The following is a 23,103-nucleotide window of genomic DNA, read 5'->3' as shown; positions in this document are numbered from 1 at the left end:
TTTCTTATTCTAATTCCAAGTCCTGAACAAAAGCTCCTCCCTAACAAAGGTAGGTTTATAGGGGCACAGATGTAGAGCTGGAAGGAACATTGGACATGAACTAGTCCAAATCTTACATTTGACAGAGGGGAAACTGAGGTCTAGAGAAATTAGGTGACCTCTAGTGCCTGACAAATTCTAAGCACTTCAATGTTTGTTGATTGATAGAAGCCTGTTCCTCTGGCTCTCCTCCTATCTATCCGACACCTCCTTCTCAGAACTCTTTCCTGAATCTTCATCCAGAATATCTCCACTTACTGAGGGTGTTTCCCCAAACTCTACACTAGGTCTTCTTTTTTTCTTCCTTCTATGCTGTCTCATTTGATGAGGTCATTGGTTCCCATAGGTTCAATTAGCATCTCTTTGTAGCTAATTCCCATATATAATTTATATATTAGATGTTTATATAATTATAGATTATTTATGACATCATTACATATAATATATTAATAGAATATGATATATTATTTATGTGTATCTGTCTATGTTATATAATTTATAATGTGATATACAATGGGTATATATGTACACGTATGATTCCTATATTATATATTTATATATTATATAACATTGCCATATAGTAATACAATATATGTTACCTTATATAGTTCTGTGAATATATTATATTATTTCTAAAATACGTGTATATATGGACACATACATCCCTACTCTTTCTCCAGATCCTCAGTCCCACACAACCAGCCCTTTTGAACATCTTGAACTTAGAGTTCCATTGGCTTCTCAAGCTCACCACATCCAGAGCAGAATTCATGGTTTCTTCTCTGAAACCCTCTCCTCTTCCCCAAGTTCCCCATTATTCTTGACCGTTGAATGAATCCCTCAGATTCACAACCTTGGGGTCATCCTTAACTCCTCACTCCCACTCACTGCACATACCCAAACCATCACCAAATATTGGTTCTACTTTCACAACACCTCCCATACATTTCTCCTTTCTGCTCACACAGACATCACCATAGTACAGATCATCCTCCCCTCTCACGTGCATTTTCTCCTCATTCCAGTGCATCCTGCCCTCTGCTGCCAAAGTGATTTTCCTAAAACACATGTCTGATCACTTTGCCCCCTCTACTCAACAAACTCTAGTGATTCCCTATTAACTCCAGATTCAAATATAAAGTTCTCTGGTCCCTAAAGATTCTATCAGGCCTTTGCCTCTAAAGTTCCAATCCTTCTATAGTTTTGTTTTTTAAAGGGAACAATGGGAAATCGTTGGGGGATGATACCCTGAATTTTGTCTGACTCCATTCCTTCTTTATAAGGGTCTATGTCCCAGATAAGCCATCTTCTACCGGGGGCAGCTAGGTAACCCACAGGATAGAGTGATGGGGCTGGAGTCAGAAGACCATCTTCTTGTGTTCAAATCTGGCCCAAGACACTTACAAGTCACTTGTGTGACTCTGGGCAAGTCATTTAATCCTCTTTGCCTCAGTTTCCTTATGTATAAAACTGAGCTGGAAAAGGAAATGGCAAACCACTCAAGTATCTTAGCCAAGAAAACCCCAAATGAAATCACAACTAAACCACTATAGCTGGCTTATGTTGTATCATAATAATGCCAAGTGCATCCCTGCAACAGTCTAAAACTCACTCACATTTTCCCTGATGCTACATATTAAACAGATTTTTTTTTTCAATCTGATGTTAAGATATATGTCTTGAACATCCTTTCTTAAAGAGAGGTGAGTTTCTCTGGCTCAGGCAGGCATCATGGCTGGCAGTAATTAGCACCAGTTAAAACTGCCTCTGTGCACCCTGGCAGGGAGCTCACCTATTATCAATAATGCTACCAGTGAAAGCTTATTCTAGGGAGACATTGTCTGTGACAGGCTTTATCTTCAGGGCAAACTGCCACTGAGTGCAGTCCCCACACCCTCTCTGCCTAGTTCAGCCAGCACAGCGTTTGATCGATGGGCCTTATGAGTCAGTGTCAGAATAATAAGGATACTAATCATTCCCAATCACCTAGCACTATCCATCTAGGAATCTCAAAGGACTTCGCCTAACTTAATTAATTCCGACAATGCCTCTGTACCCTAGGAAAAGTGTTATTATCCCCATTTTACAGATGAGGAGACTGAGTGATAGAGGAATTAAAAAAAACAAAAACTTTCCCAAGGGCTCCCAATGCTCTTTTGGGACAAAACTGAGGTACTTCTAAGTGCCTCCCCTACCCCCAACTTGTGTATGCCTTGACAGTTAAATCCAACAGCTCATCATTGCTGCCTTCCCAAATGGTCATGTTTTATTAATGTGCACTACTAAACAGCTGCCACATTTCACCCAAAAGGTGGCCGCCTTTCAATCAAGGGGGAAGCGATTCCGGTTTATAACATTTGTGGTAGCAAACACCGAGGCAAAGCTTACCGGGCCTGACATCCGTTATGATCCTCTGTTCCTAATGGCTTTGGGGGGAGCGGTAGAGGAAGGGGGAGGACAGCAGGAACCAAGCTTCTGGGCAGAAATTTTCTGTAGATAGCTCACATCTAATGGTAATTTGGGATGGGAAGATAACATCTGAAAGAAGAAAAACACTATTCTACCAAGATGGCTGAATTTTTCATGACAAAAACAATATGCTTCGTCATAAAAAATTAAAGGTATTTAACATCATAAACCAGAGAAAATGACTGAGATTATTTTGCTTGCTTGTTTGTTTGAAGACTCACATGTATAAAGACTGCTTGAGGATCTGGGTTCAAATCCCAGGTTTGCCACTTATTTTTTGAGTGACCTTGAGCAAATTCATGTCAGTTTCCTAAATATGTAAAATGAAGACTAAATGATCTGTAAGGAGCCTTTAATATGGACCAAATGATCTTTAAATGCTATGAACTGGTAGGTAGCAGAGTGAATTGAGTGCTAGACTTGGAGTCAGGAAGACCAAAGTTCAATTCCTCCTTTTTATACAATACTTCCTAGCAGTGTGACATGAGGTAAGTTAATTAGTGTCTCAGGCTCACTTTCATCTGTAAAATGGACATAATAATAGCACCAACTTCAGAGGTTTGGTATGAGGAAAAGGTGGATAACACATGTAAAATGCTTAGCAAATATAATTATATTTCGGTACTAGCTATACAAAAGGACAGCTAGGTGGTACAGTGGATAGAGTACCAGGCATGGAGTCAAAAAGACTCATCTTCCTGAGTTCAAATCTGACTTCAGACACTTGGGCAAGTCATTTAACTGTGTTTGACTCAGTTTCTTCATCTGTAAAATGAGCTGGGGAAGGAAATGGCAAACTACTCCAATATATTTTCCAAGAAAATCACAACCAGGTGAAGCATTAGACATAATGGAAATGACTGAACAACAACACTATGAAACATAACAGAATTGTCGATAGATAATTGGCTTTAGAGTCAGAAAGACCTGAATTAAAAAGTCCTGCCTCTGACACTTTCTGCTGTGCGATGATGGGACCAGGAATTTAATTTAGCAAGACAATATTATTAAGAGTTGTGGATCTTCTGTAATAGAGGAAGTTTTATTGAGGGGTTCCCTACACAATGAAATTATAGTTCTGTATTCACAAATGTCATCAACCTGTCCCCCCCCAAAAAAATCCTATATAACACTACAAGATATATAGAGTGTTTTCTCCCGTGAGGTAAAAACATAATTATTCTAATTTGACAAGTAAGGAAACTGAAGTTCAGTAATGTAGAGTGACTTGTGTATGGTCATTTAGCTAGCATGTTACAGAGCTAAGATTCAAATCCAAATGTCCTGATGCAGGATCCAGTTGTTTTTCCCATATACCAAACTGCCTTTCAAATAAAGAAACTAGCCTTCCCATTTAATGATTCTTCAATGAGAATGAAAAATTCTGGAGCGTGGAAAACATTCCCACCCAGAGAGAAATAATCCAAATATCCTTAAGTCAAGATCTAATGGAGTCTCCATTCCCCCAGTTTTATAGACAACATGCAAAATGGAAAGGTGAGATAGTACTCATCAACAAAACTTGTCCTAGTGTAATGGGAGTCTGCACATGAATAGGTCACTTGAAATGGTGTCACCAATATGGAAGATGATAGGGAACCTCCTTCATGAAGACTGGTACGTGTGTTGGCTTTGTTGTTGATCATCCTTCATTCTCAAAGAGGACCAATGACATCAGGAGGGTGATGTCTTGACTTCTAAGTAAATTAGATTTAAGTGATTCAGGGTTGTTTGCAAAATCATCAAGCTTTCTCTCTCCTCCAGAGTCATCAGAGCCCAGTGGCAAGACATAACTCAGGAAAACTGTAGACGGCCCCAGATACAGGGGGAGACCTTGGCCTTTTTAAGCTAAAGACTTTCCCAGGACTCATTTTGTCTGAGACAATACTCATTCAGTGATTAAGGAGTAGGCAAGAATTGAGGTAAAAGATAGACCTCCTTCATGGACACTACAGAACTGATGAATGTGTGGGCATTCTGTGTTGGCGTCCAATGTAGATGAAAGTGTGTTTTTCCATTGGATTTATAACTAGAACTATCTGAGATCCTTAAAACTTGCTGTCTGAGCACTAGCAGGGCTTTTCCTAAATTTCCATCTGAGAATGAAGGATTTCTTCATGACATAAGGAAGGGGAAGTCCTGAGGGCCTCACCACTTCCCTCTTTAGGCCATATGGCCAAGGCAATGGGTCTAAGTATAGGCCTTTTTCTTCATTCTTTCCATTTCCATTCCCTTGTGTGGAGATGGTCCAGAAACTCAAACCACGGGAATATGGGAATCCAGGAATGCAGGCTTGGTGTTGCAGTCAACCTGGCAACTAAGTCCTTAGGAGCAAAGGTCTGAGAATGCCAATTTAGCTGGGCTTCATTCTTGAACCTGGTAAGATCAATGATATGTAGGAATTGAGCTAAGTTGGTGTGAGGGGTATGGGTTATGCCCCCCCTTTACCCAGGGTTGATGATGGGGGAATGTTGTACACTTATTCTTGCTATATCTTCAAGACAGATATCTCTTGATATTAAGTGGTTAGATAGATCATGGGTGCTAGTCACAGATCTCATAAAATAAAATTGCTAGGAGCTTGAGCTGAGGGCAGAGAAGAGAGATTCCTTAACACACTCAGAGTACTAGAGAACCAAGGGTAGGGAGGAGGGACTGGGGGAGGGCAAAAAAAAAAAAAGGCAGGCCTGAGCTTCAAAGAGTTCTGTCAAAGAAACCATATTACACTGGGATATAGTAAAGGAAGGAAAGTTTTTCCCCCAACGGTGTTGCTTTCTCTCTTCTTTCATCATGCAGCACCCTTGTGAATGAGGCAGACAAGTACAATGGAAAGGGCACTGGATTTGGAGTTAGAGGTTATGGGCTTGAATCCTGGCATTTCCACTTACTACCTGAATGAAACGGCAAGTCAGCTGTTCTATCCTGGCCTCAATTTCTTCATCTGTAAAATAAGGGAGGTGGTGTAAAATAAGGGTCAGACTAGATGATCTTTATGGTCCTTTCAGTTTTAAATCCATAAAATCCTAAGATCCTACTTTCAGAACACAAATTAGGAAAAGTGTTCTTCGTGGTCTTTCTACCCATCAGTTTCCTACTTTCCCATCAGAATGAACCTATGCTTTGTCTTACTCCCTAAGCACTTGGTTAGGTGACAGAAGCAAACCTAGTCAATGAATTCACAATGAAGAATCTTGGAACTCCTAGAGTGCTTTGTAGTTCCCTCTCTCATACACTTAGCCCATTCAGTTTTGTGCATTCTGTGCATCCCTGTCTGATTTACCCTGCTAGATAAGCTTGTACCAGATTTATCCATCTTTGTTTCTACCTCAGTATTTTGCTCTGTGCTCTAAATGGAGATTTTTTTGAGGGACAAGGGATTCTGGGGAGAGATGGGGTCTCTTAATTATTTCATTCCTAACTGGTGATTTCATCAGTATATGGAACATGTGTGTACCCCCCCTCTAATCCCTGCAGATCAGTTACTCTCCCTGTAATTTAGACTTTAAGAGAGTTTTCTGAGCCATTGAGAGCAAAGCGCTTGGCCTATGCTCATACTAGTCTCCATCAGAGGAAGGACTTTCTGACTCCAAGGCTAGCCATCCCCTATAGCATGCTGGTGTTATGCCACACTGAACAGGATATGCACTTAATGTTTGCCATATAAATAAAGGATGCTACCCCTGCCTGCCAGGAAATACAATCATGTTTTAGGAAAAGCCCTTCATGCTTTAGCCAGAGAGGCCGATGGTGGGAATTTTGAACCTTGGACCAGGTTGGTGGGAGATATCCTTTTGAATGGAGGATGTTTGAGTTTCCCTCCAATCATAACACATAGGCTTCCCCCTTTTCTACCAGAAGATGAGGTTGGCCTTAAGAGCTGGCCACTACTTCTTCTAACACTTGTATAACCTCTAACACAGTTGTTCAAGCTGGCCTGCTGGGTGAGAACAGAAAAGATAACAGGCCTGAGGTGGGGGAGCCCTCATAGATCACATAGAACAACCACTTCCTTTGACAGATAATAAAACTGAGCTTCACAGGGGTCAAGTGAATTGCCCAAGGTAGTTGCCAAGCCAGGAGTGGAACCCAGGTCTTTCGATCCCAAGTCCAATATTCTTTCCACCAAGTTAAGATACCTCTTTACTGGAACCTTCTCTTCCCTCATGTCAGCCAAGGCTCCCTTTCTTCCTTCAGGCTCACACAACAAAGGTCTCTAATATAGTTACCCCAATTTAATCTCTTTTTCTTGAGGGCGAAGAAGGGTTTCTTTTGCATATGCTAATTATCCTGGCAAGGATGCCTGGTTTCCAATTTGTAGCACGTACAGAGTTAATAGTACAAAATATAGAAACATCTCACACTGCCTCCTTCTAATGGAGACTTCTATTAAGAAAGGGCTGCTGCTTCTAATATGAAAGTCTTGTCCACTGCCCTGGGAGCAAAAAAGGACAATCCAAATGCAAAAGCCTAATGCCAAAAAAATAATAGTAAGATCCGAAGCTTCTGGCACTGTTGTCAGACCTGCAATGGAACTGTAAAATATGCCAAGTCATGATTATGAGAACATTAAGGCTGCTCCTAAAGACAGACTCAGAAGATCAGCAAAGGTGGTAAAGTCTAATTACTATTATGAATAAAAGAAATAGTGTATTCATCTCCATATCAATATGAAGGTTATTGTTGACCTTTGCATTCAAAGACAACTCTAATGCCATTATTTCCCAATGCTGGATTTCCCTTAGTAGAGAGGCATTTGTGAGTTCACAAAAGCACTGATGAACCTGGGATTTAATTGATACCAGTAACTCCCAACTGAGGGCACTCCTTTTACCAATGAATATTAAAAGTTTCTCAGCTAACTTATTGGTCTTATAACATTGAGAGGTTGAGCAATTTGCCCAGGGTCATAAAGCCAGTATGTGTAAGAGGGAAGACATCAATATAGGCTTTCCAGGGTCTTAGGTTGACTTTCTATTGACTATGGAACAGTTCCTCTCCAAAATGTTGCTGTTCAGTCATTTCAGTCATGTCCTGCTCATCCTGATCCCATTTGGGGTTTTCTATGGATACTGGTGTGGCTTGACATTTCCTTCTTCAGCATATTTTTACAAAAGAAGAAATTGAAGCAAACAGGGTGAAGTTGATGGGGTACAGGCTCTGGGAACCCCTTGAACTCCCCTTGAATCTTCCCACTTGATCTGGCATTTGCCTGAGGTCATAAACTTTCCACTATTTCTATTCCCAAATCTCTGTTACTCTTAACCTAGCCTAGCCTTCCATTGTCTGTTACCACCAGATTACCTCTGGCTGCTTCCCACCCTTGATCCCATCAAAATCCCATTCTCTGTTTCCTGGGAATCTGAACTCTAGTTACCCCTGTTTCATCAAAATCCTCCCTGGACCCCTCTTCCCATCACCCTAGGATACTAGACCACCCCTAGATCCCTCCAACAGTCTTTCTGTATGTAAGATTGATCTTGCCTCCACGATGGTTCTCATATTCAATCTAGCTCAGATTCAATCTGACCGGCTTCTCAATATCATCACAAATGCTTAGGCTCCTTAAAAGTCTACCCAATATGGCAAATCTTTAATAAACTTTGCTTGTCTTTGGCTGAGAGAAGGCTTGAGTCAAATTGATTTGTCAGGACCCAGTGTGTCAGTATTTTGGGGTCCTGAGCACCCCTAAACTTCAGCAAAGTAACTTGTCCAGAGTCACATAGCTAGTAAGTGTCTGAGGCTAGATTTGAACTGAGGAAGGAAGATGAGTCTTCTTGATGCCAGGCTCACAGACTTTTTCCACACATTTTCACAAGTATTTTTAAGAAGAGAAGAAAATCGGCTGCATGGACTAGTGGCAAGAACCCTAAGCTGTGAGTCTATGGATAAAAATTCTGGTCTTGGCTTTTCCACTATGTAGGTATGGGACTTCAGACAAGCCACTTCACCTCTCTCAGACCTAGGCTCCTAATCTGTGAAATGAGAACTTAGAGCTAGATGGTCTCTGAGGGCCTTTCCACTTCTGTACCTTCAATGTAGCAGACAGGACTTGGATCCCAAATTCTGTGTTTTTGTTTTTGTTTTCAGTGGAATAACCTTTACAGACTCTGGTGGGGTGGAAGTTGTAATGGATTTTTCTCATCTACACCCTCATACTAGAAGAAAAATGTTGCTGTCTAGAGATGCTTGGGAACCCCGAAATTCAAGGGCAAAAGGTGTGGATCTGCCTCCAAAGAATTTGACCACTCAAACCTACTTTCAGTTGGAGACAAAGTTTATTTTGTAACCAATAGAAGCCCTAGAGGTTTTAACAATCTGTGAATTTGGTATGGACAAGACTGACTTTTTATTAAGGAAACCGATTATGGGAAGATTGGAATGGGATCAAAGAATGGCAAATAACCTGGGGTGATCACAGAACAGGGGTCCAGATGGGATTTAGGGTGGGAAGTAGCCTGGGATGGTCTGGAGGTAACAGACAATGAAGGGCAAGATTGGTTTGAGGTAACTGAGAATTGAAGGTCAAGGGTCAAAAAGTAAGTTGAAAGGATTATTGGAATGGGTGATGCCTCAGGTGAATGTCAGGGATCTGGGCTGTGTGGGAAAGTTCAGAAACTGGGTTATGTTTTGGGGGACCAAGTCCCATACCCCATCAGAAGGATTTCAAGGATAGAGATTTTAAAAAGAAGCTACAGGCATTGGAAAAGATTAATAGAGTGGGAAAGAGGATATCAAACGAGAAGACAGCATGAGAAAGCAGAAGCAATGAGGCTACAGGAGGCTTCAAAGAAGGGGCAAAGAGAAGAAAAAGGAAGGAAAAAAAGTTGTGACAGAGTAGCCATGGAGATGAAAGAAGTCCCACTGACCCCCAAACTGCCAGACCAGAGGAAACCAGCACAAAATTTCTTATCATTCAAGCAGCTAGAATCAGAGCTTGTGAGTTTAGAGAAAGAGCAATAAAATATCCTTTTAAAAAGTGCCCTGCAAAGAGGGAGAGTGAAGCTAGAGAGAGCTGGTGGCCAAAGCTTCGTGCTCCCTACATGTATGGCCCAGAAGTATAAGATCAAATAATTTGGTCTTGACCATAGTGACAGGTTCAAAAGCAAAACAAGAGAGAAGGAACCTTCCATTAGCCAACTAACTGTAGTATCAGGCCTTCACTGGGGCTGTTAGTGAATGTGATCAGATTGTGGAAACTTTCAACTGCTGACCAAAGAGCCCAAGAACTCAGCAGAAAAAAAGACAGCAAAGTAGCTTTAACTTCCTGCATGAGTCATCACAGTTCACAGAAAACCCAGACATGTGACACCAGTTGGAACCTGTCCAGATCTGGTAGTCTTCCAAGCACAAGCTCCACAAGGAAGCCACAATATTCATGCTCTCACTCCTCGGGTAAACTGAGCCTTGAAGTGTCATGCATTAAACCAGGGCCAAGTGTTAAAGCAGAAATGGAATCATTGAGGATTCATTGATATCATGCCCTTTATTCAAGGTCCAACATGGATATAACCTCCTCCAGTTAGCTTTCCCTGATTCGCACACTTCCTCTTTCTGACCCCAGGTAAAAGTTATCTTTCCATCCTTGACTGTTCACTTTCACAGCACTTGCTTCATACATAGATGTACACATACATATGCACACATATATGTACATGAGTATGTATGTATGTGTGTATGTATGCATTTTGCACTTTAACTCTAATTTGTGTTATAATGGTTTGTTTTCAGGTCTTCCTTGGTAGATTGGTGATCCCTTTGGGTCAGGCCTTGTGTATCCACTTCATCTTTTGCATCCTCACTGAATACATAATTTTGTACATAATAGGCACTTAAATATTTGTGGAATAGAATTGAATTGATTCAGCTCTTGGATTGGAGAAGAATGAACACTCAGCTGTCTCTTCCAGGCCACAAAGCCCACATCCTACACTGAATGAAACATTCCTCACTTTGTCATGGGAATGAGTGCATTTCCTGGACAAGCAATATTGTCATTACCAAATATTTGGTATGTTGATGGTATAAAAGTGGTAGCTTCCCTTTTGTTCTGTAATTCTAGGCAACAAAGATCCACTTTAAGCCAGGGTCCAAAAATAAGACAAGAGTCAACTCAGTTGGGCATTGAAAAAAAAGCTGCTGCAGTAAAAATCAACCCTGGGCCTCTTCTTCTTTCCCCAAACAAGTCTAAAATTACAGTTATAGATTTTCCCATTTTTTCCAAAGATAGAAACTACCAGTTTCCAGATATTCCTTAAATGTGAAGAGCTTCAATATATCACTCCTTATAGAAAATGAGCTGACAGTCCCTGTGCACCTGGGTAGAAATGGCTTATGAGAGGCAGCCAGAATTCTGATTCGCCTCCTAGTATGATCATTTTTATATAACTAAATGATTCTATGTAGATGGCTAGATTAAGCAGTTACTAAGTACTTAATGTGTGTCAGGCTCTTTTAGAAAACTATATTACATATTTTCTAATATTGTATTATGATGTATACATATAGTTTAATGCTGATAAATACTATTAAGCACATAGTATAATAATAGTGTATACAAATATATTTTATATAATATATATAATAGCAAAAACTCATAGCTTTAAGGTTTGCAAAAAAATAATGACAAGCTTTATTACATTCGCCACTCACAATAACCTAATGAGGAGTGAGGAAACTGAGGTTCAGAAAAGTTATTTATAACTGATCACACAGATAGTAAGTGCCAGAAGCAGGATTAGAATACAGTTTTTGGTTTTTTTTTTTTTTTTGGAGGGGGGAAGGCAAGGCACTGGGGGTTATGGGACTTGTCCAAAGTCACACAACTACTTAAGCATCAAGTGTCTGAGGCTGAATTTGGAACTCAGATCCTCCTGACTTCAGGGCCAGTGCTCTATTCACTGTGCCACCCAGCTGCCCCTAGAATCCAGTTTTCTTGACTTCAAACCTAGTCCTCTTTTCACTATACTATGCTGGCTTTCATACATTAAGTAGATGAAAGGGAAATAGAGTAGAAGAAAGAGAAAAATGGAAGTAAAAGAAGAAAACAGAAGGAAAAATGGAACAAATTTTTTGACATAATCTATTTTAGAATTATATACTATATATGTATGCCCACATATACACATATGCACACTTATATATTTATATAAACACAGACACAATTTTTTGGTCCAGTCCTTCAGGATTTCAAACATGAAGGTAGCTCATGGTATAGAAATTCCTTCTACTAAAGGAACTCCCCAGCTGTTCTACAAACTCTATTCTTAGGTAATACCCTGGGTTATCCCAAGGTTAAGTGACTTGCTCAAGGTCACACCACCAGTATTTATCAGAATTAGAATTTGAACCTAAGTCTTCCTAACTGACTTTTTCATGCTGCCTCTATATCAACATATATAAGCAGAGAGTACGTATTTCTATGTGTACACACATGGATGTTCCTAAATATACTTATTTAAATCTATCTGGGCAGCTAGGTGGTACAGTAAATAGAGCACTGGGTCTGAAGTCAGGAAGCCCTGAATTCAAATCCAGCTTTAGACACTTTAATAGTTCTGTGAATCTGAGTAAGGCATTTAACCTATATTTGCCTCAGTTTCCTCAGCTTTAAAATAGGAATAATAACAGCACTTACTTTAAAGGGTTAAGAGAATCAAATGCAAGAATATTTGTAAAGTGCCTAGCACAGTGCATATCACAAAGTAGATTCTACATAAATGCTATCCTCCTCCTCCTCACCATCATTGTCACATTCTAGAGATAGAATTATCGATATATTTCAATACTTTAAGAATCCAGACACCATTCTCAAAGTATGCATCGACAGAACCAGCAAGAAGAAACCAGAGAGAAGGAAAATAGAACTCTGTAGCAATATCTTTCAATATAATTGACAGTGAAATCACTACCTTTGGAATGTAGCCCCTCAATGCTGGGTATACTATAGAGTCCCACAGAGAATTTTCAAATTAAAAGGATCCTCAGAAGTTCATGTGAAAAATGCCTGGCAAAAATGAAGGATATCTAAGGCCTAAGACAAATGGAAGAGGGATTCCCCCTAGCTGGAAGTCCTTCAGATGCTCCTATCTCTAGATGATGGGCTAACTACCCTTACCCCCCACCCCAGAACAATGAAGAGATTCCTAAGTGAGATACACAATTATTCAAAGAGTTCAGCTGATCTATCTACACAAGAGGATCCAACAAGTAGATGAAGAATGTCTATTGTATAGATTGGGTTTTGTCATTGACCAGATAGTCCATAGTACTGGTGTATCAGAATATTAATCTGAACCATATCCTTCAAAAAGACAATAAACTGGACCTATAATGAACAGAAGTAGGAAAGTAGACTTGATTATTTTTAGGAAACTACTGAGGGCTTTTAATGAGCTCAGTCTTATTCCAAACAAAGGCTTATCTTTTAAATACCAGTATTCTTCCAATGTTTCTAAGTGGATATCAGTCATGGAATAATGTAATTTCTAACTAATTAAACTTTCTGTTCAAATGTGACAAAATTACAAAGAACAAGTTTGGCCTCAAAGAAGAGAAATAAGATGACACTTCTCCAGATTCTTTTGGTATCCCATGAGTATAGGACATGTGTTGTCAGATTTTTCAATATATTCATCAATTTTACTCTCTTTTTCCTCTTTTTTTTCTTTCCTTTTAATTTCTTTTTCTAAAGGATGGCTTTCTTGGAGAGGAGAGGGGAAATATACAAGGGGAAAAGTAGGTAGTAGAAAAATAAAAGGTATCAACAAAATTTATTTTATAATAAATGTTCTTTTTCCCCCATGGTGTGGTAGTACACACCTACAATCCAAGTTATTGGTAGTAGGAGAGAAAAAGCTAGCAGATCTCTTGAGTTCTATGGTTTTGAGTTGTGGCAGGCTAAGCTAATCAGGTGTTCACATTAAATTGGGCGTAGTATGACGAGCTCCCCAGTAGTGGGGGACCAGTAGGTCGCCTAGGAGGCAGACGACACATTAATGACTAGATATTAATCAAAAGAAGGTGGATAAGGGTTTATCAGAGAGGTAAACACCTGTGCAGTGGGGGGGAAAGGTGGGCCCATCATGTAGTAACATGTGGTGCTAGAGACTCCATGCTCTTGTGGTCTCTGCATAATGCCAAGAGAACCAGGGGAAGGCCCACAGCATGGTGAGGGACACCATATGGAAGATATATAGGAAGACACAGACCACAGTCACAGTGAGTGAGAGGGCAAAGGTGTAATTGTATCACTGAAGGAAAGAGTCACACTGATGAGATCACAAAGCCAGACTAAGGCAACACAGAACATACTCTTCAACAGATTAATTTGCTTTCATGTATACAATGATTTGCCACCACACTTATCTATCCAAGTAAATAAGCATTCATTGAGAAAAAGGATCATTTTTTTCTTTTTAGTAATAAGTTATTGTTAACTTAGTGTTTAGTTGTTTTTTTAATGTATTAATTACAATCTTAAACAAAACAAACCTAGCTATACTGTCAGACAGAAGAGGCACCCTCCTTATTGTGTGGTCTGAGGGAAAAACCCTCTTGAGCAGTTTTCTGTCCTATATTTTCTCATAGTATTCAAAACTCTATCCATTAGAATCATACTTTGGCAGGTGATTGTTAAATGCTAACATTTTAATTAGGTGGCAGGTACAACGTCTGGAGCTCTTTCAAACAATGCTTAATCTTATTCATAAAGGCATTCTATAGCTGAATCCAGATTAGTGTATAATCACAAAATCACCCTTTCTATGAGCTAGACCCCAGCTTTGACATAGGTACCAAGCATGGCCACTCTTTTCTGGGAGTCTCTAATGAGTGGGATAAGGAGGGAGGAGACACGGATACACCCTAATCCACAAACTCCACCCCACCCTCAACCCACCTGTTTCCAGATACTTTCTTCTGAGCAGTGAGATTGCCAGTGGAACACATATCACCAAACGGAAGGAAAAGCTCTGAGTCACCCAAAACAAAATGCAGTCCTCCACACCATCCAACCATGACTTAAAGCCAACAGGACTCTGTGACTAGTTTACATACAACAGTGCCGACACTCTCCCTTCCCACTTCCTGAAGTACCTTAACTAAGTACTACTTCTGTACTTTGAAAATGGAAGTACTCGTGAGGGTGGGGGGGGCAGGTAGCACATCGAGTAAGAGCACCGGCTCCAGTGTTGGAATGACCTGGAGATCAAATCCCGGACTCAGACACTTAGCACCACACCCAGAAATAACTGGCCATGTAACCTTGAACAAGTTACTTAACCCTGATTGCTTAAAAAAAAAAAAGAAGAAGAAGAAAATGGAAGTACTCTCAAAAGTCTCCCTTGCTCCTTCCCCTCTTTTTGTTAGGTTACCCTACCAGGACAATGCCCTGGCACTTTAGCCCTCGTTAATAGATGGGTATCCCTGGTTTGATCAGCTCCCTGCAAAAGAGCAGGCACCAAAAAGATCAGGCTATGTCAGAGCTCTAAAAATCCACCATTACAAGTTACATTTTTACATCTTCATCAGCAGCTGGTGAGTCAAACTTCATCATCAACCACTTTCTTAGGCCTTTTCCCATGAGATAATGAAGTAGGCTGGTCATTTGTTCCCCTCAGAAACCCCATTAAAAAAAAAAAGGAGTCCCAGGCTAACCATGTCTTCTTTCTTCTCCAGGCTGCCCTCGTGACTCTCCTGGATTTTCACAGATTTTCTCTACTATGCTCCCCCCAACACCGCCACTGTGGTACCTTCCTTCTCTCCTTGCCCCTTTCAGTTTCTTTTTATGTGTTGTCTTCTCCTATTAAAATGCAAGCTCCTTGAGAGCAGAGACCATCTCCATTTTCTGGTTGTATTTACTTATATTCCCAATGATTAGAAGGATGCTTGGAACGTCATAAATGCTTGTTAATTTGTTGACTCCAAGGGTCAACCTAGTGGCAATCCTCAATGAAACATTCCAGGAAAACAGACAAGACAGATGTAACCCAGGCTGAAACCCCTGGGGTAGATCAGAGCATATAACCTCCCTTACTTGGAAGACATAGAGTAGAATACTAAGTAATTATAAGGAAAGAGTCAGGCAGGTACAAGAGTCCTGCAAAGAAGATATTGCCCACAGAAGTCTATGATTATAGTGCTCACTCTGGCAATAATCTAACAAGCTAGGCAGTAAAAAGAGAAAGGATGGGAAAGTGCATCTTTCAAAAGAAAAAGAAAAAAAAAACCCAAGTTGACAGTAAGGAGATTTCTTGCCAGTTATTTATAGCCTGCTGCCATATGGGTGGCAGCTCCACTTTCAATCAGCACTGACGATCACCTGGGCTCTGAGGCCAGGCATGGCCCTGGCAAAGGAGGCACACATCCAGGGGCACCATTTCTAACACATCAGTGTCTCTGATGCTGACAGGGCACCAAACAGATAGGATTTGATTGGCAAGAGGGATTAGAAAGGACCATAGCAAGGGATTCCACCTGGAAAGGGAAAACCCAGATGGAGTCCAGCAAAGGGAGGGGGCCCTAGGTCATCAGGGCAGTGTGTGAGCACCTGATACCAAGGAAAAAGTGGAGGAGATTAGATGACAAATATAAACTTCTCATGAGACTATCCTTGTTCCTATGGTACCTAATAGAGCAGTCTACATACAAAAATTTTCTGATTGACAAAAAAAGGGATACTTTCAATAAAATGAGGTAACTAACAATGCAGGTAAGTCTGTAGTTGTATGAATGAGGAGCAGAGAAGGGTGCTTCCCAAAGCAGGCTTCAAGTACTTTCTTAAGGCACTCATGCAAAAACCAAACAAAACAATACAATAAAAACAAAAAACAGCTACCAAGATTTACATCAATTTAGAAGATGAAGGGAGCATGTAGAAATATGGGAAATAAGAATAAAATGACTAGTCCTGTGTTTTTGATGAAATAAAGAGCATTTTTTTTGTGGGTGAAAGGAACTATGAGGGAAACAATGAAATGCGAAAAATGACTCCTGCCTTTAAGAAGTTTGCAATTTAGTTGGGGAAAATAAGACAACAATCATTAATTAAAGATTTATTGTGTATTAATACTGGGGATAGAAAGACAGACAAACACAGACCCTACCCTCTAAAGATCTTATGTTCTAATGGGAGATACAGAATATGGATGGATACATACGGAGTAGAGGGAAGATTCCATTAGAGGCAGCGGTGGGCTCGTAAATGTTTTATTACTCTCTTCCGAAAAATATATAATAGTTACCTATGTTACATATTTTAAGTTTAATCTGCTTTATTAACATTTTCTCCATCACTCTTAAGTTGGGACAATCAACAAAATAATAAATAAAGTCTTGATTTGTAGTGATTTTTAATTTCTGAATTGTAAATGCTCACGCTGATAATTTACCTATCTTCTTGCTTCCACCAGCTGCTTTGAGTTGTTTCTAACACTTCACTGAGAGGGGAAGGGTCTAACATCTGACAAAACATTAACTTGATTTGAATGTGTTGGGGTTTTTTTGGATGTTGTCATCCCTCCTCCCATTAGATTGTAAGCTCCTTGAGGGCTGGATTGTCTTTTGCCTCTTTTTTTCTGTCAGCAATGAATGAGCACAGCACCTGGCACAAAGTACGTACTTATTAAATGCTTATTGAAGTGAAATTGAAGATAACTAAGACTAATTCAGTACTTTAAGGACCTGCAATTTCTTCAGAGTTGGCATATGATAACTTTTTCTCTCATTTGGTAGATGATCACAGGATTATAATATAATATGTTTATAGCTAAAAACGGATCTTAGAAGTCATATAATTCAACCTCCTCACTTTCTATTAAAGGAAGGGTTCAAAGTGGTTGGAATGTTCCAGAGGCAAGATTTGAATCTAGGTCTTCTGATTCAATGCCAACATCTTTTCCAATGCACCAGATTTGTTGTGACTGAAAAAGTTGTCCTAGGGTCTGACTGGTGATAAGCTGAATTTTAGGGTTTATTTAAGGGAAGAAAGGGAAATACAGCTGAAAGATTATTGTAAACTGGCCCCGGAACTGAAAAGGAATATGAGCAGGCTGAACTGCTTTCAGGAAATTGCAAAGCACTGTTATTGACCCCAAGTTTCTCATAACAGCAAAGGCCCCATGTTTTCAATACAAATATTTTGCCAGTGTCACTGTACGGCAGAAGGGCCTGGAATCCCACTGATTCTCAAGAGCTAAAGATGCACGTCACACAGAGGGCAATGAAAGGGCACGTGGTGGGTGTGAGCAGGCTACAACATATCACCAGAGGAATTCTGAAGAACAGGAGTAAAGGATGTCTTCAAAGAATTATATGATATGGATAGGTCTCATGGCAAGGGTGCTCCCATGATACCCCTGCAATATCAGGAGAAAGTGAAGGTGGCTTCCACTATGTAGGATCCATTCCCTGGAAGGCATGGATGTATTGCGATATTCATTGTTGGATGGAACTCCTGAATAAAAAAGGTCAAAGTTCCATTGAGGTAGTATTTACATGTCAGGTAATTGCAGATTATCTAAAACCTGGAATCCTCTGGTCCATTTTTCACCACTGTCATCATTCATTCAGAAGCAAAAAGATGATATAGTAACCTATGCAAAAATACATTGTATATTTTTCTTTTCTTTTTTCATGAATTTCCATGGCCACATAATTCATCATCAGGACACCAATTAATTGGAAATAAGCTTTTCTATACTCACCTATGCTGAATCTCAGAAATTAAACTCACACTCTTGCCAGAAATGGATATGAAGCCCTTTGAGGACCTGCAAAAGATTTTAATTTCCTAGCATAGCCTTGAAGGATTTGGGGTTATCTCTATCCCATGAGGAGGAATCAAAGTAAAATTTTATGAAGAAAGACCTCCCCTCCCCAGTATTTTGGATAAACCCCCTGTGGCAGGTAAATCCAGCCACAGACCAAAGACCGTAGACAAAAGTCACAAAGGATAATGATCAGATATGGATGGGTTGTGACTTGCCTCATTAGAGACAATACTCACATTGAAGAGATCATAGATCTGTCAAAGCTTTAAAGATTTGGACAGCATCTATCTTCTCCCATCAACAAGAATTTCCCAGGCAAGGGTTAATAGCCAGACTAGGTCAGGTAGTCAGAAGCAACTATTCATCAGATTGTTGGGAAAGGAAGCATCAGAGAGCTGGACTTTGAAACTAGGTGTTGAGATAAGCAAAACAAGTGTCCAAGTATGTGACTATGTTCCACATGAGAAAGATAGAGACAGGAATCATTGCACCAATGGAGAAGTAAAAGTCTAAGAGTGAAGGCTGGATCAAAACCCAGGAGTAAATTGATGAAAGTAGTAACAATGATGAACTGAAACTTTGAGATGAGTCAGAAAAAGAAAATAGAAACAGGATCAAGATGGAGCCTTGGAAATATCCGTTAAATAAGACTTTATCCCACCGAGGTCGTGCTCTAGCATAAATACCCTTTAACACAGGCCCAACATGTACAAGAGAATGTGTAGGTCACACTCTCTTCTGCCCAATACAGGGGAAAAGTACAGTTATAAGTTAGTTCCCATATAATGTTATTGTGTTTTTTTTTTTCCTCAGAAATAAGATGTGGACAAACTTTCATACTATGCCCAAGTAAATCATGTTGTCAGGTCAATATTGATGTGCAACAGAATCACAAGGCTTTGAGGGCCAATGACCCCTTGAAGTCTTTTCTGAGTTTTTTTTTTTCATTGAAGATACTGGCCAAGGCTTACATTTTACATAGAAAAGACTCTTGATTAAATAGTCGCAGTGTATATTGATAGTACCATTAAGTGTGGGGTATCATTGCAAGGCATTTAAGATGAAAATAAGAAATAAATCTTCTGACTCAGCCACCTTGAATCACCTGATCCTATTTATAAAGTTCCTTGAACATTAAATGGCTCTTAGAAAACAACATTTAGATAACTTAAGTGCAACCTGAATCACATGTACATATATTTGGCAGCAGTTTGGTTCACAAAATGATTGAGTTTGTGTCCATTTAAATAAGATGATCAACTCTGTGTGTTGTTTCTTTGTAGTCCCAATGGATCTTTTGCCACCTCAGACTTTTTGTTTGTTTTTTCTTTCCAGCCTATGCATAGCACTGAAAAAATTTACATAGAAATGCATAGAAAAACTGGGAAATGCCAGCTTGAAGGCTGAAAAGAGGTGAACCCAACCAGGTAGGCATGTCTGAAGTAGCAGCAGGGTTTTTAACCAGATGTATATGAACTTTAAAATATTTTGCTAACTATTTCAATATCATTAGTTTCTTTTACAATCCTCTATGTTTCATTTTATGCATTTAGGGATAGAATTCTGAGAAAGGCAGAGTCCTAACAGGGTCCATGACACAAAAACTTAAAAATATGTGAACTAGAGGATTATTCCTAAGGTCCTATCCAACCTTCCTCTATCTCCCAAGTATCAGTCTTTTCCCTTGTGTAACAGTGAAAGGTTGGCAGAACCTTCAATGGCAGAACTGAAGTACCTGCCTTGTCCAGATTGACCAATAGAGTTCGTTCCAGATCCAGCAGTCTCATGGATGCCAGCATGAGTGACTGAGGGGAAGATACTAGGTGGGACAGGCAGTCTTGAGGTCAAGTGGTCTGGGTCAGTCAGGATCATAAAGAAGCTGGGTAAGAGAGCAAAGATGGAGGGTTATAAGCCATAATTCAAGGATCATAGGATTTAAGACTGGAAAGGGTCTTAGAGATGATCCTCTAGAGTCTAGAGGTCCTATGTGGTCATAATCTACAGTTTAAGAAGTAGTTAGGGGTCACTCTGAAAGGGTCGAGAGTGGAAAAAGTTTAAGAAGCTATGTTCTAGACCACATGGGTCATAGACCTCTTTAGCAGTCTGATGAAGCCTATAGATATTTTCTTGGAATTTTGTTCCCAAATTCATAAAATAAAATATACAGGATTACACACACAAAAAAAGTAAATATTGAAATAGTTATTTTTTTAATTAAGTTCATAGACACTAGCTTAAGATCCCAACAGGGGTAAGAAACAGATAAGAAAACTGAGGAAAAGATAAGTAACTTATCCAACGTCCCATAGATACTAAATGGCAGGATTCAAATCCAGGTCATCTGACTCCAAATTCTTTTCTCTATCTACTACACTACTCTGCCTCCAGTGATGAAAGATTCTAAGGACAAAATCTGGAATTAGGGCAAAAGGAGAAACAGTTCTGTGGATAGTCACAGAAATTCTAAAACATTCTAGCTGCTCCAAAGAGGCATTGACAACTCCTGATCTCTGCAGTGATGTAGCTCAGGGCTACCTGTACAGCTAATTCTGCTCATCCAACTTTTTTGGGTATCTCTGACCAGGCACTCTCACTGCCTGTGTTATCTAGCAAAGACACATTTTCATGTGTATTTGCTACCACCACCCTCTTTTCACCTCTCCACAAACATTGCAATCTGCTACCTCTGGTGTCTCCTTCCTCCTTTGTGCAAATTTCCTCTGAGCTGTGGTCAGGGGCTCCTGGATATAGACACGCTGACAGTTTGGAGAAACATTAAGCTTTGTCAGAAACTTTCCTTAAATTGTACATTCTTCCAGACCTTCAACAGAATAAGCAATCCTCTCTCTCAATCTCAGGCTATTATCTCACAAGACCTTGAAGAAAATCAGTGATACTGGGGCTTTTCTGTTTGAAGAATGGAAAAGTCAAACTGGTCTAAACATCTTCCATTTTCGTTAGGGCATCATTAAGTCCACTCAGGCAAAATGATGAACACACCCAGAGATAGTGTTATAGACTTGAGATACTAATCTCTAAGGAAAAAAAATGTGGAGAGGCTAGAATCTTGGAAAATGACCAACCAAAATTTAACTAGACATGTAAACATTGCCCCAAACACAAGGAAGAGACAACAACTAATAAATAATGAACCATAAGAAGAATGAAATAATGCGGAGGCTGATTCTCAAGAGAAATGCATGATGATCTGTGTTAAGGAGAAAAATATGCAATAAAATCCATTCATTAGAAGAGGTACAGCCAAATCCTACAAGTTATTATCCTACAATTAATCAGATATGAGGTACAGGGGTAAATTTTGAGAGGGTAGTTTTAATGTAATTATAGTAAATTTTTACTAATTTGTAACTAGGAAGTTTTTACTTCTGAATACATAAGAAATCCAGATTATAGGTTTTTTTTAACTTGATTATTTTCAAGCATATAAACTTTAATGGGTAACTCGGTGGAGCTGTGGAGAGAGTACCAGGTCTGGAGTCAGGAAGACACATCTTTCTGTGCTCAAATCTGGCTTCAGGAAATTAATAGCTGTGTATGACCGTGGGGAAGTCACTTAACCGTGTTTGCCTCAGTTTCTTCATCTCTAAATTGAGATGGAGGAGGGAATGGTAAACCACTCCAATATCTTGGCCAAGAAAATCCCTAATGGGGACACAGAGTTAAATATGACTGAAAAACAACTGAACACACTTTAGAAAATTCAACTCAAAGATATTTACTGACCTCTGTATTAGGTGCCATAGCAACTATAAAAGAAACAGAAAAAACAATCCCTCTCCTTAAAAAGCTTTTCATCTTATTGAGAGACATGACATAGACAGATAAAATACCAAGAAACCAATGACCAAGTGCCAAATGATTGGTGCAAATACAATGAGATCACCAAGTTGGAGTGAGTAGCTAAGGGTTCCTGAAGGAAAGGGCATTTGAACCTCCTGATTACAGGGCCAGCACTCTACTCACTGTGCCACCTAGCCACCCAAATCTCTGCTTTTTTTTTGGGTGGGGGGTACAGTCTACCAATTTCACTGCTGAAGTACAGGACTGAGAAACTAGCACCTGGCACAGTGTTTTGGAGGTAGCAGGAGCTTAGTAAACGCTCATTGAATTGAGTATGTTATATTTTGAATTTTCTATTATTCCACGGGTCATCATGAACAAAGTAGTCACTAACTTTTTTGCCAGCCTTTTGATTATGGCATTCTTCATACTTAGCTAGGCTGATCTTTGGCTGTGCCTGGGACTTCATTCAAATCCTTTTATAGCTTGGCAGAATGTGTAAGAGCTTATGCTCACTCAACCTAGGCTCCATCTACTCAGGGTCCCTTCTTTACCATGATGAAGCATCATTTTGTGGATGTTCTAAGTCATTTAAACTCTCTGAGAATCAATTAATTTCATCATGTGTAAAATAAGGATGTTGTAGGTCCCTTCCAGATTTAAATCTATGATCCTTAGATCCTTTTGCAAATTCAAAATTCACAGAATGTGAATTACTAAGGTTTTTTTTTCCATTTAATACCTGTAATTTTATTTGTGAATATTTCATAGGGAAGTAAACACTATCACCACAAAAATAATTGCCATCATAAATCAAAACACCTACTTAAAGTACAGTCTTTGTACTTTTTCACTGGACCATGCCATCTGAACCAAGAATAAGGTGTCTGGTGTCCCAGAGACATTTTTTAGAAAAGTTAGCAATAGATAAAAGTCTTAACCTGTTTTATAACATTGACCCTTTTGGCATTCTGCTAAAGCTTATAGACCCTTTCTCGGAATGTTTTAAAATTTAGTGAAGTAGTTC

The sequence above is a fragment of the Petaurus breviceps genome, unplaced genomic scaffold, assembly GCF_028583685.1.
Source record: "Petaurus breviceps papuanus isolate PSGF00001 unplaced genomic scaffold, PetGlider_PUasm1.0 140, whole genome shotgun sequence".
Taxonomy (NCBI): Eukaryota; Metazoa; Chordata; class Mammalia; order Diprotodontia; family Petauridae; genus Petaurus; species Petaurus breviceps.
The sequence above is the reverse complement of the archived record's forward strand: the minus strand, read 5'-3'. Positions refer to the sequence as shown.